This window comes from Triturus cristatus, chromosome 4_1, assembly GCF_964204655.1.
Source record: "Triturus cristatus chromosome 4_1, aTriCri1.1, whole genome shotgun sequence".
Lineage (NCBI taxonomy): Eukaryota > Metazoa > Chordata > Amphibia > Caudata > Salamandridae > Triturus > Triturus cristatus.
Genome location: NC_140585.1, coordinates 138,185,904 through 138,200,537, shown reverse-complemented (window position 1 = coordinate 138,200,537; position 14,634 = coordinate 138,185,904). Strand labels below are relative to the sequence as shown.

The window sequence follows — 14,634 nt, the reverse complement described above, 5'->3', positions numbered from 1 at the left end:
CTGATGCCCCCGTTGCCTAATTTGTAGTGCAATGGTTAAGTTGCAGAGTGTGGTTGAACTTGGTTAGGAGACTTAGTGCCTCTTTCCGTGTCCTACTGATGATAAGGATGGCTTGATACCATTTTCTAAGCCCAGTATATTGAGAAAAGAAGTAAGTGAAGAAGAAGTGTGGAGTCGAAAGTGGTTCTCCAATTTCTCTCCACTTGCTAAAATTGCAAAGTCTCCATTATAGCATAGAAGAGAGCGTTAAAGTCGGGGATGGAAGAGGATGAAAATGGGAAGTTTACTTATAGAGAGAAGTGAGAAATGCCCTGTGTGCACACACCGGTGTCTGACCATAGAATACATTTAAATAATGCCTCTAGAAAAGAGCTATGCATGTGTGCCTCAGTGGCCTAATGGATAAGGCACTGGCCTCCTAAGCCAGGGATTGTGGGTTCAAGTCCCATCTGAGGTGATAACAAAAATCCTCCCTCTTTCTTTTCCAGAAAATTAGGTAGATTTATTACATGCTTCCTCTCAGAAGTTTATGAGGGATTAGGTACTTTGAAACGGTCCCATTTTACTTGTGTACACTTCACAGTCATGTTAGTGTTCTGAAACTGCAAAGTAGATTTTTAAATGCCTATTTTTGTGAGATGCATTTTCGACCGGCCAGAACATATTCCTTTGGAAAAAATGATTTGAATTGGATTGGTGTGAATCTTGTTTCTAGAGGTGGTGACAGGCTTTCAGCTACTTGAATAGGTCAAGCCAGGATTCATAAAACTTATACAACCTATGTGAGTGTGAAAAATTAGCATATGCAGGAAGGAGCAATTTGTACTACTTTCAAAACAGTTTCACTCCACGTCTGGAAACGTCCAGAGCTATGTAGAGCATACAAATGAGCTTTAAACTCATGAGGAAAGAGGTTTGTATGCAAAAAGGAAAACAAAAGCATATCGTACTCATAAAATTCTCAATATATAGATTCCAAAAAAGTGCTTCCAGCGAAAAGAGCTGAAAGAACACTATGGGATGTAAACCTGAATACCTTTCAATAATATGTTCTCCATCCATGCATACCACCTACATGATAAAAATCATCTCAGGTGAACGGATGACCGCGTGGCCTAATGGATAAGGCGTCTGACTTCGGATCAGAAGATTGAGGGTTCGAGTCCCTTCGTGGTCGTTTTTGGCCAATGGTCACACAATCTGCTTTACATTCAGAGTGGAAAAAGTCTTTTACAATACTCTTGTAGTCCTCACTTTCTCATTACTAATCATTAATAAAGTGGAGTACATACTGTAAACTCATTCAGGTTGCATCTTCAGTCTAACTACTTGTGCATTTTAGTGGCATTAAAAAGTGCTTCTATGCCGACGGACTGAATATGTAATAGGTTTGCAGAATTTTGACGTGACAGAATGGGTTTTTAGCTTAAGTGTGTGTAGAAGAACTGCAAGGTGTGTGCCTATGTGTGCATAGAGTGGTACATGTGTAAAATCTGTATGATTTGGGCAGTTAAAGTGCTGATTTTGCCTCCAAGTAAGAAAAGTACTACACGAAATGTATAAAGGATCGGCACATTGGCTGCCTTTGCTGATGCCCCCGTTGCCTAATTTGTAGTGCAATGGTTAAGTTGCAGAGTGTGGTTGAACTTGGTTAGGAGACTTAGTGCCTCTTTCCGTGTCCTACTGATGATAAGGATGGCTTGATACCATTTTCTAAGCCCAGTATATTGAGAAAAGAAGTAAGTGAAGAAGAAGTGTGGAGTCGAAAGTGGTTCTCCAATTTCTCTCCACTTGCTAAAATTGCAAAGTCTCCATTATAGCATAGAAGAGAGCGTTAAAGTCGGGGATGGAAGAGGATGAAAATGGGAAGTTTACTCATAGAGAGAAATGAGAAATGCCCTGTGTGCACACACCGGTGTCTGACCATAGAATACATTTAAATAATGCCTCTAGAAAAGAGCTATGCATGTGTGCCTCAGTGGCCTAATGGATAAGGCACTGGCCTCCTAATCCAGGGATTGTGGGTTCAAGTCCCATCTGAGGTGATAACAAAAATCCTCCCTCTTTCTTTTCCAGAAAATTAGGTAGATTTATTACATGCTTCCTCTCAGAAGTTTATGAGAGATTAGATACTTTGAAACGGTCCCATTTTACTTGTGTACACTTCACAGTCATGTTAGTGTTCTGAAACTGCAAAGTAGATTTTTAAATGCCTATTTTTGTGAGATGCATTTTCGACCGGCCAGAACATATTCCTTTGGAAAAAATGATATGAATTGGATTGGTGTGAATCTTGTTTCTAGAGGTGGTGACAGGCTTTCAGCTACTTGAATAGGTCAAGCCAGGATTCATAAAACTTATACAACCTATGTGAGTGTGAAAAATTTGCATATGCAGGAAGGAGCAATTTGTACTACTTTCAAAACAGTTTCACTCCACGTCTGGAAACGTCCAGAGCTATGTAGAGCATACAAATGAGCTTTAAACTCATGATGAAAGAGGTTTGTATGGAAAAAGGAAAACAAAAGCATATCGTACTCATAAAATTCTCAATATATAGATTCCAAAAAAGTGCTTCCAGCGAAAAGAGCTGAAAGAACACTATGGGATGTAAACCTGAATACCTTTCAATAATATGTTCTCCATCCATGCATACCACCTACATGATAAAAAACATCTCAGGTGAACGGATGACCGCGTGGCCTAATGGATAAGGCGTCTGACGTCTGATCAGAAGATTGAGGGTTCGAGTCTCTTCGTGGTCGTTTTTGGCCAATGGTCACACAATCTGCTTTACATTCAGAGTGGAAAAAGTCTTTTCCAATACTCTTGTAGTCCTCACTTTCTCATTACTAATCATTAATAAAGTGGAGTACATACTGTAAACTCATTCAGGTTGCATCTTCAGTCTAACTACTTGTGCATTTTAGTGGCATTAAAAAGTGCTTCTATGCCGACGCACTGAATATGTAATAGGTTTGCAGAATTTTGATGTGACACAATGGGGTTTTAGCTTAAGTGTGTGTAGAAGAACTGCAAGGTGTGTGCCTATGTGTGCATAGAGTGGTACATGTGTAAAATCTGTATGATTTGGGCAGTTAAAGTGCTGATTTTGCCTCCGAGTAAGAAAAGTACTACACAAAATGTATAAAGGATCGGCACATTGGCTGCCTTTGCTGATGCCCCCGTTGCCTAATTTGTAGTGCAATGGTTAAGTTGCAGAGTGTGGTTGAACTTGGTTAGAAGACTTAGTGCCTCTTTCCGTGTCCTACTGATGATAAGGATGGCTTGATACCATTTCCTAAGCCCAGTATATTGAGAAAAGAAGTAAGTGAAGAAGAAGTGTCGAGTCCAAAGTGGTTCTCCAATTTCTCTCCACTTGCTAAAATTGCAAAGTCTCCATTATATCATAGACGAGAGCGTTAAAGTCGGGGATGAAAGAGGATGAAAATGGGAAGTTTACTTATAGAGAGAAGTGAGAAATGCCCTGTGTGCACACACCGGTGTCTGACCATAGAATACATTTAAATAATGCCTCTAGAAAAGAGCTATGCATGTGTGCCTCAGTGGCCTAATGGATAAGGCACTGGCCTCCTAAGCCAGGGATTGTGGGTTCAAGTCCCATCTGAGGTGATAACATAAATCCTCCCTCTTTCTTTTCCAGAAAATTAGGTAGATTTATTACATGCTTCCTCTCAGAAGTTTATGAGGGATTAGGTACTTTGAAACGGTCCCATTTTACTTGTGTACACTTCACAGTCATGTTAGTGTTCTGAAACTGCAAAGTAGATTTTTAAATGCCTATTTTTGTGAGATGCATTTTCGACCGGCCAGAACATATTCCTTTGGAAAAAATGATATGAATTGGATTGGTGTGAATCTTGTTTCTAGAGGTGGTGACAGGCTTTCAGCTACTTGAATAGGTCAAGCCAGGATTCATAAAACTTATACAACCTATGTGAGTGTGAAAAATTAGCATATGCAGGAAGGAGCAATTTGTACTACTTTCAAAACAGTTTCACTCCACGTCTGGAAACGTCCAGAGCTATGTAGAGCATACAAATGAGCTTTAAACTCATGAGGAAAGAGGTTTGTATGAAAAAAGGAAAACAAAAGCATATCGTACTCATAAAATTCTCAATAAATAGATTCCAAAAAAGTGCTTCCAGCGAAAAGAGCTGAAAGAACACTATGGGATGTAAACCTGAATACCTTTCAATAATATGTTCTCCATCCATGCATACCACCTACATGATAAAAATCATCTCAGGTGAACGGATGACCGTGTGGCCTAATGGATAAGGCGTCTGACGTCGGATCAGAAGATTGAGGGTTCGAGTCCCTTCGTGGTTGTTTTTGGCCAATGGTCACACAATCTGCTTTACATTCAGAGTGGAAAAAGTCTTTTCCAATACTCTTGTAGTCCTCACTTTCTCATTACTAATCATTAATAAAGTGGAGTACATACTGTAAACTCATTCAGGTTGCATCTTCAGTCTAACTACTTGTGCATTTTAGTGGCATTAAAAAGTGCTTCTCTGCCGACGCACTGAATATGTAATAGGTTTGCAGAATTTTGACGTGACACAATGGGGTTTTAGCTTAAGTGTGTGTAGAAGAACTGCAAGGTGTGTGCCTATGTGTGCATAGAGTGGTACATGTGTAAAATCTGTATGATTTGGGCAGTTAAAGTGCTGATTTTGCCTCCGAGTAAGAAAAGTACTACACAAAATGTATAAAGGATCGGCACATTGACTGCCTTTGCTGATGCCCCCGTTGCCTAATTTGTAGTGCAATGGTTAAGTTGCAGAGTGTGGTTGAACTTGGTTAGGAGACTTAGTGCCTCTTTCCGTGTCCTACTGATGATAAGGATGGCTTGATACCATTTTCTAAGCCCAGTATATTGAGAAAAGAAGTAAGTGAAGAAGAAGTGTCGAGTCGAAAGTGGTTCTCCAATTTCTCTCCACTTGCTAAAATTGCAAAGTCTCCATTATAGCATAGACGAGAGCGTTAAAGTCGGGGATGGAAGAGGATGAAAATGGGAAGTTTACTTATAGAGAGAAGTGAGAAATGCCCTGTGTGCACACACCGGTGTCTGACCATAGAATACATTTAAATAATGCCTCTAAAATAGAGCTATGCATGTGTGCCTCAGTGGCCTAATAGATAAGGCACTGGCCTCCTAAGCCAGGGATTGTGGGTTCGAGTCCCATCTGAGGTGATAACAAAAATCCTCGCTCTTACTTTTCCAGAAAATTAGGTAGATTTATTACATGCTTCCTCTCAGAAGTTTATGAGGGATTAGGTACTTTGAAACTGTCCCATTTTACTTGTGTACACTTCACAGTCATGTTAGTGTTCTGAAACTGCAAAGTAGATTTTTAAATGCCTATTTTTGTGAGATGCATTTTCGACCGGCCAGAACATATTCTTTTGGAAAAAATGATTTGAATTGGATTGGTGTGAATCTTGTTTCTAGAGGTGGTGACAGGCTTTCAGCTACTTGAATAGGTCAAGCCAGGATTCATAAAACTTATACAACCTATGTGAGTGTGAAAAATTAGCATATGCAGGAAGCAGCCATTTGTACTACTTTCAAAACAGTTTCACTCCACGTCTGGAAACGTCCAGAGCTATGTAGAGCATACAAATGAGCTTTAAACTCATGAGGAAAGAGGTTTGTATGCAAAAAGGAAAACAAAAGCATATCGTACTCATAAAATTCTCAATATATTGATTCCAAAAAAGTGCTTCCAGCGAAAAGAGCTGAAAGAACACTATGGGATGTAAACCTGAATACCTTTCAATAATATGTTCTCCATCCATGCATACCACCTACATGATAAAAATCATCTCAGGTGAACGGATGACCGTGTGGCCTAATGGATAAGGCGTCTGACGTCGGATCAGAAGATTGAGGGTTCGAGTCCCTTCGTGGTCGTTTTTGGCCAATGGTCACACAATCTGCTTTACATTCAGAGTGGAAAAAGTCTTTTCCAATACTCTTGTAGTCCTCACTTTCTCATTACTAATCATTAATAAAGTGGAGTACATACTGTAAACTCATTCAGGTTGCATCTTCAGTCTAACTACTTGTGCATTTTAGTGGCATTAAAAAGTGCTTCTCTGCCGACGCACTGAATATGTAATAGGTTTGCAGAATTTTGACGTGACACAATGGGGTTTTAGCTTAAGTGTGTGTAGAAGAACTGCAAGGTGTGTGCCTATGTGTGCATAGAGTGGTACATGTGTAAAATCTGTATGATTTGGGCAGTTAAAGTGCTGATTTTGCCTCCGAGTAAGAAAAGTACTACACAAAATGTATAAAGGATCGGCACATTGACTGCCTTTGCTGATGCCCCCGTTGCCTAATTTGTAGTGCAATGGTTAAGTTGCAGAGTGTGGTTGAACTTGGTTAGGAGACTTAGGGCCTCATGTAGGTAAATAAATTTTACCGGTTCTTAAATACCGAGCCGTACCGAATCGGTAAATTAGAATCGGTAAGTTATATGTAGGTAAAAATTCGGTAACAGTTACCGATTCGGTAACAGTCGGTAAATACGAATCGGAATTCACCGAATCGGTAAATACCGAGGTGGTATTTACCGAATCGGTAAATACCGAGGTGGTATTTACCGAATCGGTAAATACCGAATCGGTATGTACGGATTCGGTAAATCAAATCACATGACTTGACGAAACAGCCAATCCAGTGCAACGACAGCCCACCCAACCAGGAAGTGCCCACACCCAGGCAGGTGTACATCATTAGCCGAAGTGGCCACACCCAGGCAGGTGTGCATAATCAGCCGACCCTGGAGAGGCTTGGAGTGCAGAGGAGAGGCAGGGAGCCGTTGCATGTGCGAGCGGGTAAAAGAACAGCATGTCCAGCCAGAGAACACAGAAAGACGGAGGGGAAAGGAGGAGGAAGCTGAAATTTAGCCCCAAGGAACTCCAGGTGCTGGTGGAGGAGGTGGTGAAGCAGCACCAGAAGCTGTTTGGAAGGCAATCCCTGCAAGTGCCTGAGGCTGAAAAGCGCAACATATGGCTGGCCATCCAGGCGCAGGTCAATGCTGTGGGAGTGACCCACAGGGACATTGAGGTCCTCAAAAAGCGCTGGTATGACCTCAGGATTGTAACCAAGAGGAAGATGGGCGACATCCAGAAGGAGGCCAGCCAGACCGGAGGTGGAACCAACAGGGCACCTGCCCTCACCGAACTGGAGGAGCTGGTGGCGGCCACAATCGAGCAAGAGAGCGTCGTGGGTCTTGGGGACGCCGACAGCTCTGCCAGAGCCGCAACACACCAAGGTAAGACGAAAGCACAGCAATGTTGCCCCCCCTACCCCTATCCCACATCCCCCATTGTGAAACGAGAATCACACTGCAGTCCACACGTGTCAGTGCAGACAGGCAATGCATTCCGGGAGATGTAGTCAGGGCAACACTAACCATGACGTAAATGTTACAGGGCAACAAGGCATGTCACGCACTCGAGGCACAAGGAGACAGGGGACATATTGGAATGTGAAATGATTTATTGTGACGCTTGCAATGCAGCCCTTCGGGGACACTGAGCCAATGTTGTATTTCTGTCCACAGATGTGACATCATGCAGGACAGGGCATGCTGCAGGAGAGACGGCACACCGGCCACATAAATCACCTCTAGCCAGCACAAGTGCAGACCAGGGAGCAGGCCCACTGGCAGCCGCACCACCAACACAGCCAGCCTCGCCGCACACAGAGCCAGCATCACCTCACCGAGAGCCAGCATCACCACCACCAGAGCCAGCATCGCCACTCATGTTCGATTCACCGGCCACATCTCCGCTTGCAGGTGTGAGAATGAGGAGGCGTCCAGCAGCCAGGCTACGAGCCTTAGACACCTCGTCAGACGACAGCATGGGCCCAGAAGACCGGACCGGGCCCCAGGAAGGGAGCCATGCCACTGTGCCCCACACCTCACAGGCAGCACAGACGGAAGCAAGAGGGCGCCGCAGGTCGCGTGTCCAGAGTCCACCAGCACCCACTGACGGCCATGGTGTCTTCTTGGGGCTCGAGGGCCAAATGTTGAAGCAACAGCGCCTGCAATCAAAGGCAGTCATGTCAGTCCAGAGGCACATGCGGGTGATGAAGACAACATTAGTCAACATGGACACTAACATTAGCGGCATGGCTGCGGGCATTCGGGACATGTCCCAGTCAATCCAGCAGTTGTGCAGCAAATTAGATGCTGACATCGAAGCACGGCGCCGGGAACGCCAGAGACGGGACACCACCAGCAGGGCACTCAACCGTCTGGCAACTGCGACTTCTCTGCTGTGCCGGCGCTCTGTGACGATGCAGGAGGGCCTAACACAGTGCTGCAGCGACCTGTCTCGGGGGATGGTGCAGGTGACAAGTGCACTAGGGGTGCTATTGACTAGTCAGGCGTCGACAACTGCTGCAGGGGATGCTGCGGAGAGCATCGACACCAGCAGCAGCATCACACCCCCCGTCCCAGAAGCACGCAGGAGCAGCAGGCGGCTTGGGGTTGGCTCTAGTGAGGATGCACAGGCCGTGCAATCCACCACTGCAGCACGTATGCGCAAACATTGATGTGGCCCTGCTTAGCCACTTCCCATTGGGTGACGTAACCCTGGACATACTCCTTGTATAGATGGTATATTGCCAGATTGGCCTGTTCATGTGTTCATGGCGTGGTGCCACATTAAAACTACGTCAGGACTTCTCACAACTCGCTGTGTCCCCTTACTTACTCAGAAATAGTTGCATGTGATCACTGCCCGTCTCTCTCTCCCATCGATTGCAGTTGGCACTCTAGCTGCGTTGCCCTCTGGCTGGCCTGACTCATCCTCGTTGTCCTCAAAATATGTCAGTTCCACATCTGTACCTTTTTTCGTGGCAAGGTTGTGCAGCATTGCACAAGTGGCAATAATCTTGCAGCAGGTGATGGGTTTGTACTGGCGTGCGCCTCCGCTCTTGTGGAGGCAGCGGAACCTGCTCTTCAGTAGTCCAAACGTGCGCTCCACCACATTGCGTGTTGTTTTGTGTGCCACGTTGTATCGTCTCTCACTCTGGGTTGCTGGGTGTAGGTAGGGAGTGAGGATGAATGACCGGCATGCATATGCACTGTCGCCTGGATGAGTAAAAGGGAACCATCAGTAACAAGCCTCTATACACTATGATTTGCAGGTTTCAAGGGGCGTCACTGTTACTTACCTAGCAGGTATCCCTCTCCGAATTCTCCGGCACTCAGTCGTGTGTAGATCCCACTATTCTGGAAGATGTAAGAGTCGTGGGTGCTCCCCGGAAACTTTGCAACTATATCTGTGATGATGTTCCCTGCATCACAGATCACCTGCACATTGATGGAGTGGGTGGACTTCCTGTTCCTGTAGATGTGCTCTGTATCAGCTGGAGGACAGATTGGGATGTGTGTACCATCAATACAGCCGATGACATGGGGGAACTGTGCCATGTGATAAAAGTCAGTTTTTGTTTTCTGCAGTGCAGCCTGTGTGTTCGGGAAGCTTATGTAGTGGTGCATTCTCTGCATCATGGCATCCAGGAACTTCCTGAAGAAACGTGACAGGCAACTCTGGGATACCCCACCCACCGCAGCTATCACCACCTGATAACTGCCGGATGCCAACAGATGTAGGCTGCAGAGCACATGCACATGTGGGGGTATGGCGTGCGCCCTTCTTATTGGATGGTCCAGGAGTGGGTGTAGGTCCCTGATTAAGTCCATGATGGTTTCGGGGTCTAGCCTGTACCTCTCATGTATCTCTGCATCAGTCAGCTGGAATAGTGTGATGCGCTGTCTGTAGATTTGTTCCTCCCGTCGCTACACCCTCAGTCCTGCTGCCTGTAGACGTAGGCGCCTTGCAATGACGTACATAGCAGCCATGTTGTCCACGCTGTTGCATTTTGGGTTTGATTATATGCATTGTTGATGGTTACCACCTGCTTTCAATCCGTGTTAATTACCGACTCTTATTTACCGATTTTACTGGATTTCTTAATTACCGAGTGCTCCTACATGTCATTTTAGATTTTACCACTTCATATTTACCACTTCATGTTTACCGATTCGTTAATTATGTCTTCGGTAAATATGAATCGGTATTTTAGAATTCGGTAAATATGATTCGGTATTTACCGCCTCATATTTACCGAAAAGTCGTTTTTGGACTCCTACATCTCACTTGTCTGAATACCGGTCGGTAACGGCATATTTACCGAAAATCGGCCGTTACCGACCGGTATTTGGCTACCTACATGAGGCCCTTAGTGCCTCTTTCCGTGTCCTACTGATGATAAGGATGGCTTGATACCATTTTCTAAGCCCAGTATATTGAGAAAAGAAGTAAGTGAAGAAGAAGTGTCGAGTCGAAAGTGGTTCTCCAATTTCTCTCCACTTGCTAAAATTGCAAAGTCTCCATTATAGCATAGACGAGAGCGTTAAAGTCGGGGATGGAAGAGGATGAAAATGGGAAGTTTACTTATAGAGAGAAGTGAGAAATGCCCTGTGTGCACACACCGGTGTCTGACCATAGAATACATTTAAATAATGCCTCTAGAATAGAGCTATGCATGTGTGCCTCAGTGGCCTAATAGATAAGCCACTGGCCTCTTAAGCCAGGGATTGTGGGTTCGAGTCCCATCTGAGGTGATAACAAAAATCCTCGCTCTTACTTTTCCAGAAAATTAGGTAGATTTATTACATGCTTCCTCTCAGAAGTTTATGAGGGATTAGGTACTTTGAAACTGTCCCATTTTACTTGTGTACACTTCACAGTCATGTTAGTGTTCTGAAACTGCAAAGTAGATTTTTAAATGCCTATTTTTGTGAGATGCATTTTCGACCGGCCAGAACATATTCTTTTGGAAAAAATGATTTGAATTGGATTGGTGTGAATCTTGTTTCTAGAGGTGGTGACAGGCTTTCAGCTACTTGAATAGGTCAAGCCAGGATTCATAAAACTTATACAACCTATGTGAGTGTGAAAAATTAGCATATGCAGGAAGGAGCAATTTGTACTACTTTCAAAACAGTTTCACTCCACGTCTGGAAACGTCCAGAGCTATGTAGAGCATACAAATGAGCTTTAAACTCATGAGGAAAGAGGTTTGTATGCAAAAAGGAAAACAAAAGCATATCGTACTCATAAAATTCTCAATATATAGATTCCAAAAAAGTGCTTCCAGCGAAAAGAGCTGAAAGAACACTATGGGATGTAAACCTGAATACCTTTCAATAATATGTTCTCCATCCATGCATATGACCTACATGATAAAAATCATCTCAGGTGGACGTATGACCGCGTGGCCTAATGGATAAGGCGTCTGACTTCGGATTAGAAGATTGAGGGTTCGAGTCCCTTCGTGGTCGTTTTTGGCCAATGGTCACACAATCTGCTTTACATTCAGAGTGGAAAAAGTCTTTTTCAATACTCTTGTAGTCCTCACTTTCTCATTACTAATCATTAATAAAGTGGAGTACATACTGTAAACTCATTCAGGTTGCATCTTCAGTCTAACTACTTGTGCATTTTAGTGGCATTAAAAAGTGCTTCTATGCCGACGCACTGAATATGTAATAGGTTTGCAGAATTTTGACGTGACAGAATGGGTTTTTAGCTTAAGTGTGTGTAGAAGAACTGCAAGGTGTGTGCCTATGTGTGCATAGAGTGGTACATGTGTAAAATCTGTATGATTTGGGCAGTTAAAGTGCTGATTTTGCCTCCGAGTAAGAAAAGTACTACACAAAATGTATAAAGGATCGGCACATTGGCTGCCTTTGCTGATGCCCCCGTTGCCTAATTTGTAGTGCAATGGTTAAGTTGCCGAGTGTGGTTGAACTTGGTTAGGAGACTTAGTGCCTCTTTCCGTGTCCTACTGATGATAAGGATGGCTTGATACCATTTTCTAAGCCCAGTATATTGAGAAAAGAAGTAAGTGAAGAAGAAGTGTGGAGTCGAAAGTGGTTCTCCAATTTCTCTCCACTTGCTAAAATTGCAAAGTCTCCATTATAGCATAGAAGAGAGCGTTAAAGTCGGGGATGGAAGAGGATGAAAATGGGAAGTTTACTTATAGAGAGAAGTGAGATATGCCATGTGTGCACACACCGGTGTCTGACTATAGAATACATTTAAATAATGCCTCTAGAAAAGAGTTGTGCATGTGTGCCTCAGTGGCCTAAAGGATAAGGCACTGGCCTCCTAATCCAGGGATTGTGGGTTCAAGTCCCATCTGAGGTGATAACACAAATCCTCCCTCATTCTTTTCCAGAAAATTAGGTAGATTTATTACATGCTTCCTCTCAGAAGTTTATGAGAGATTAGGTACTTTGAAACGGTCCCATTTTACTTGTGTACACTTCACAGTCATGTTAGTGTTCTGAAAATGCAAAGTAGATTTTTAAATGCCTATTTTTGTGAGATGCATTTTCGACCGGCCAGAACATATTCCTTTGGAAAAAATGATATGAATTGGATTGGTGTGAATCTTGTTTCTAGAGGTGGTGACAGGCTTTCAGCTACTTGAATATGTCAAGCCAGGATTCATAAAACGTATACAACCTATGTGAGTGTGAAAAATTAGCATATGCAGGAAGGAGCAATTTGTACTACTTTCAAAACAGTTTCACTCCACGTCTGGAAACGTCCAGAGCTATGTAGAGCATACAAGTGAGCTTTAAACTCATGATGAAAGAGGTTTGTATGGAAAAAGGAAAACAAAAGCATATCGTACTCATAAAATTCTCAATATATAGATTCCAAAAAAGTGCTTCCAGCGAAAAGAGCTGAAAGAACACTATGGGATGTAAACCTGAATACCTTTCAAGAATATGTTCTCCATCCATGCATACCACCTACATGATAAAAAACATCTCAGGTGGATGGATGACCGCGTGGCCTAATGGATAAGGCGTCTGACTTCGGATCAGAAGATTGAGGGTTTGAGTCCCTTCGTGGTCGTTTTTGGCCAATGGTCACACAATCTGCTTTACATTCAGAGTGGAAAAAGTCTTTTCCAATACTCTTGTAGTCCTCACTTTCTCATTACTAATCATTAATAAAGTGGAGTACATACTGTAAACTCATTCAGGTTGCATCTTCAGTCTAACTACTTGTGCATTTTAGTGGCATTAAAAAGTGCTTCTATGCCGACGCACTGAATATGTAATAGGTTCGCAGAATTTTGATGTGACAGAATGGGTTTTTAGCTTAAGTGTGTGTAGAAGAACTGCAAGGTGTGTGCCTATGTGTGCATAGAGTGCTACATGTGTTTAATCTGTATGATTTGGGCAGTTAAAGTGCTGATTTTGCCTCCGAGTAAGAAAAGTACTACACAAAATGTATAAAGGATCGGCACATTGGCTGCCTTTGCTGATGCCCCCGTTGCCTAATTTGTAGTGCAATGGTTAAGTTGCAGAGTGTGGTTGAACTTGGTTAGGAGACTTAGTGCCTCTTTCCGTGTCCTACTGATGATAAGGATGGCTTGATACCATTTTCTAAGCCCAGTATATTGAGAAAAGAAGTAAGTGAAGAAGAAGTGTGGAGTCGAAAGTGGTTCTCCAATTTCTCTCTACTTGCTAAAATTGCAAAGTCTCCATTATAGCATAGAAGAGAGCGTTAAAGTCGGGGATGGAAGAGGATGAAAATGGGAAGTTTACTTATAGAGAGAAGTGAGAAATGCCCTGTGTGCACACACCGGTGTCTGACCATAGAATACATTTAAATAATGCCTCTAGAAAAGAGCTATGCACGTGTGCCTCAGTGGCCTAATGGATAAGGCACTCGCCTCCTAAGCCAGGGATTGTGGGTTCAAGTCCCATCTGAGGTGATAACAAAAATCCTCCCTCTTTCTTTTCCAGAAAATTAGGTAGATTTATTACATGCTTCCTCTCAGAAGTTTATGAGGGATTAGGTACTTTGAAACGGTCCCATTTTACTTGTGTACACTTCACAGTCATGTTAGTGTTCTGAAACTGCAAAGTAGATTTTTAAATGCCTATTTTTGTGAGATGCATTTTCGACCGGCCAGAACATATTCCTTTGGAAAAAATGATTTGAATTGGATTGGTGTGAATCTTGTTTCTAGAGGTGGTGACAGGCTTTCAGCTACTTGAATAGGTCAAGCCAGGATTCATAAAACTTATACAACCTATGTGAGTGTGAAAAATTAGCATATGCAGGAAGGAGCAATTTGTACTACTTTCAAAACAGTTTCACTCCACGTCTGGAAACGTCCAGAGCTATGTAGAGCATACAAATGAGCTTTAAACTCATGATGAAAGAGGTTTGTATGGAAAAAGGAAAACAAAAGCATATCGTACTCATAAAATTCTCAATATATAGATTCCAAAAAAGTGCTTCCAGCGAAAAGAGCTGAAAGAACACTATGGGATGTAAACCTGAATACCTTTCAATAATATGTTCTCCATCCATGCATACCACCTACATGATAAAAAACATCTCAGGTGGACGGTTGACCGCGTGGCCTAATGGATAAGGCGTCTGACTTTGGATCAGAAGATTGAGGGTTCGAGTCCCTTGGTGGTCGTTTTTGGCCAATGGTCACACAATCTGCTTTACATTCAGAGTGGAAAAAGTCTTTTCCAA

At 43.2% G+C, this 14,634-nt stretch overlaps 5 non-coding genes across 5 annotated transcripts; all 5 read left to right on the top strand.

Annotated features, from left to right (window-relative positions):
- Nucleotides 1–384: 384 nt before the first annotated feature.
- On the top strand, nucleotides 385–457 carry TRNAR-CCU (transfer RNA arginine (anticodon CCU)). Its single transcript has one exon. It is a non-coding gene; the product is annotated as a tRNA-Arg (tRNA).
- A 647-nt stretch (nucleotides 458–1,104) lies between these two features.
- TRNAR-UCG (transfer RNA arginine (anticodon UCG)) lies at nucleotides 1,105–1,177 on the top strand. The gene has a single exon. It is a non-coding gene; the product is annotated as a tRNA-Arg (tRNA).
- A 2,383-nt stretch (nucleotides 1,178–3,560) lies between these two features.
- On the top strand, nucleotides 3,561–3,633 carry TRNAR-CCU (transfer RNA arginine (anticodon CCU)). The gene has a single exon. It is a non-coding gene; the product is annotated as a tRNA-Arg (tRNA).
- Nucleotides 3,634–11,326: 7,693 nt separating this feature from the next.
- On the top strand, nucleotides 11,327–11,399 carry TRNAR-UCG (transfer RNA arginine (anticodon UCG)). Its single transcript has one exon. It is a non-coding gene; the product is annotated as a tRNA-Arg (tRNA).
- Nucleotides 11,400–12,914: 1,515 nt separating this feature from the next.
- Nucleotides 12,915–12,987, top strand: TRNAR-UCG (transfer RNA arginine (anticodon UCG)). The gene has a single exon. It is a non-coding gene; the product is annotated as a tRNA-Arg (tRNA).
- The last annotated feature ends 1,647 nt before the right edge of the window (nucleotides 12,988–14,634 follow it).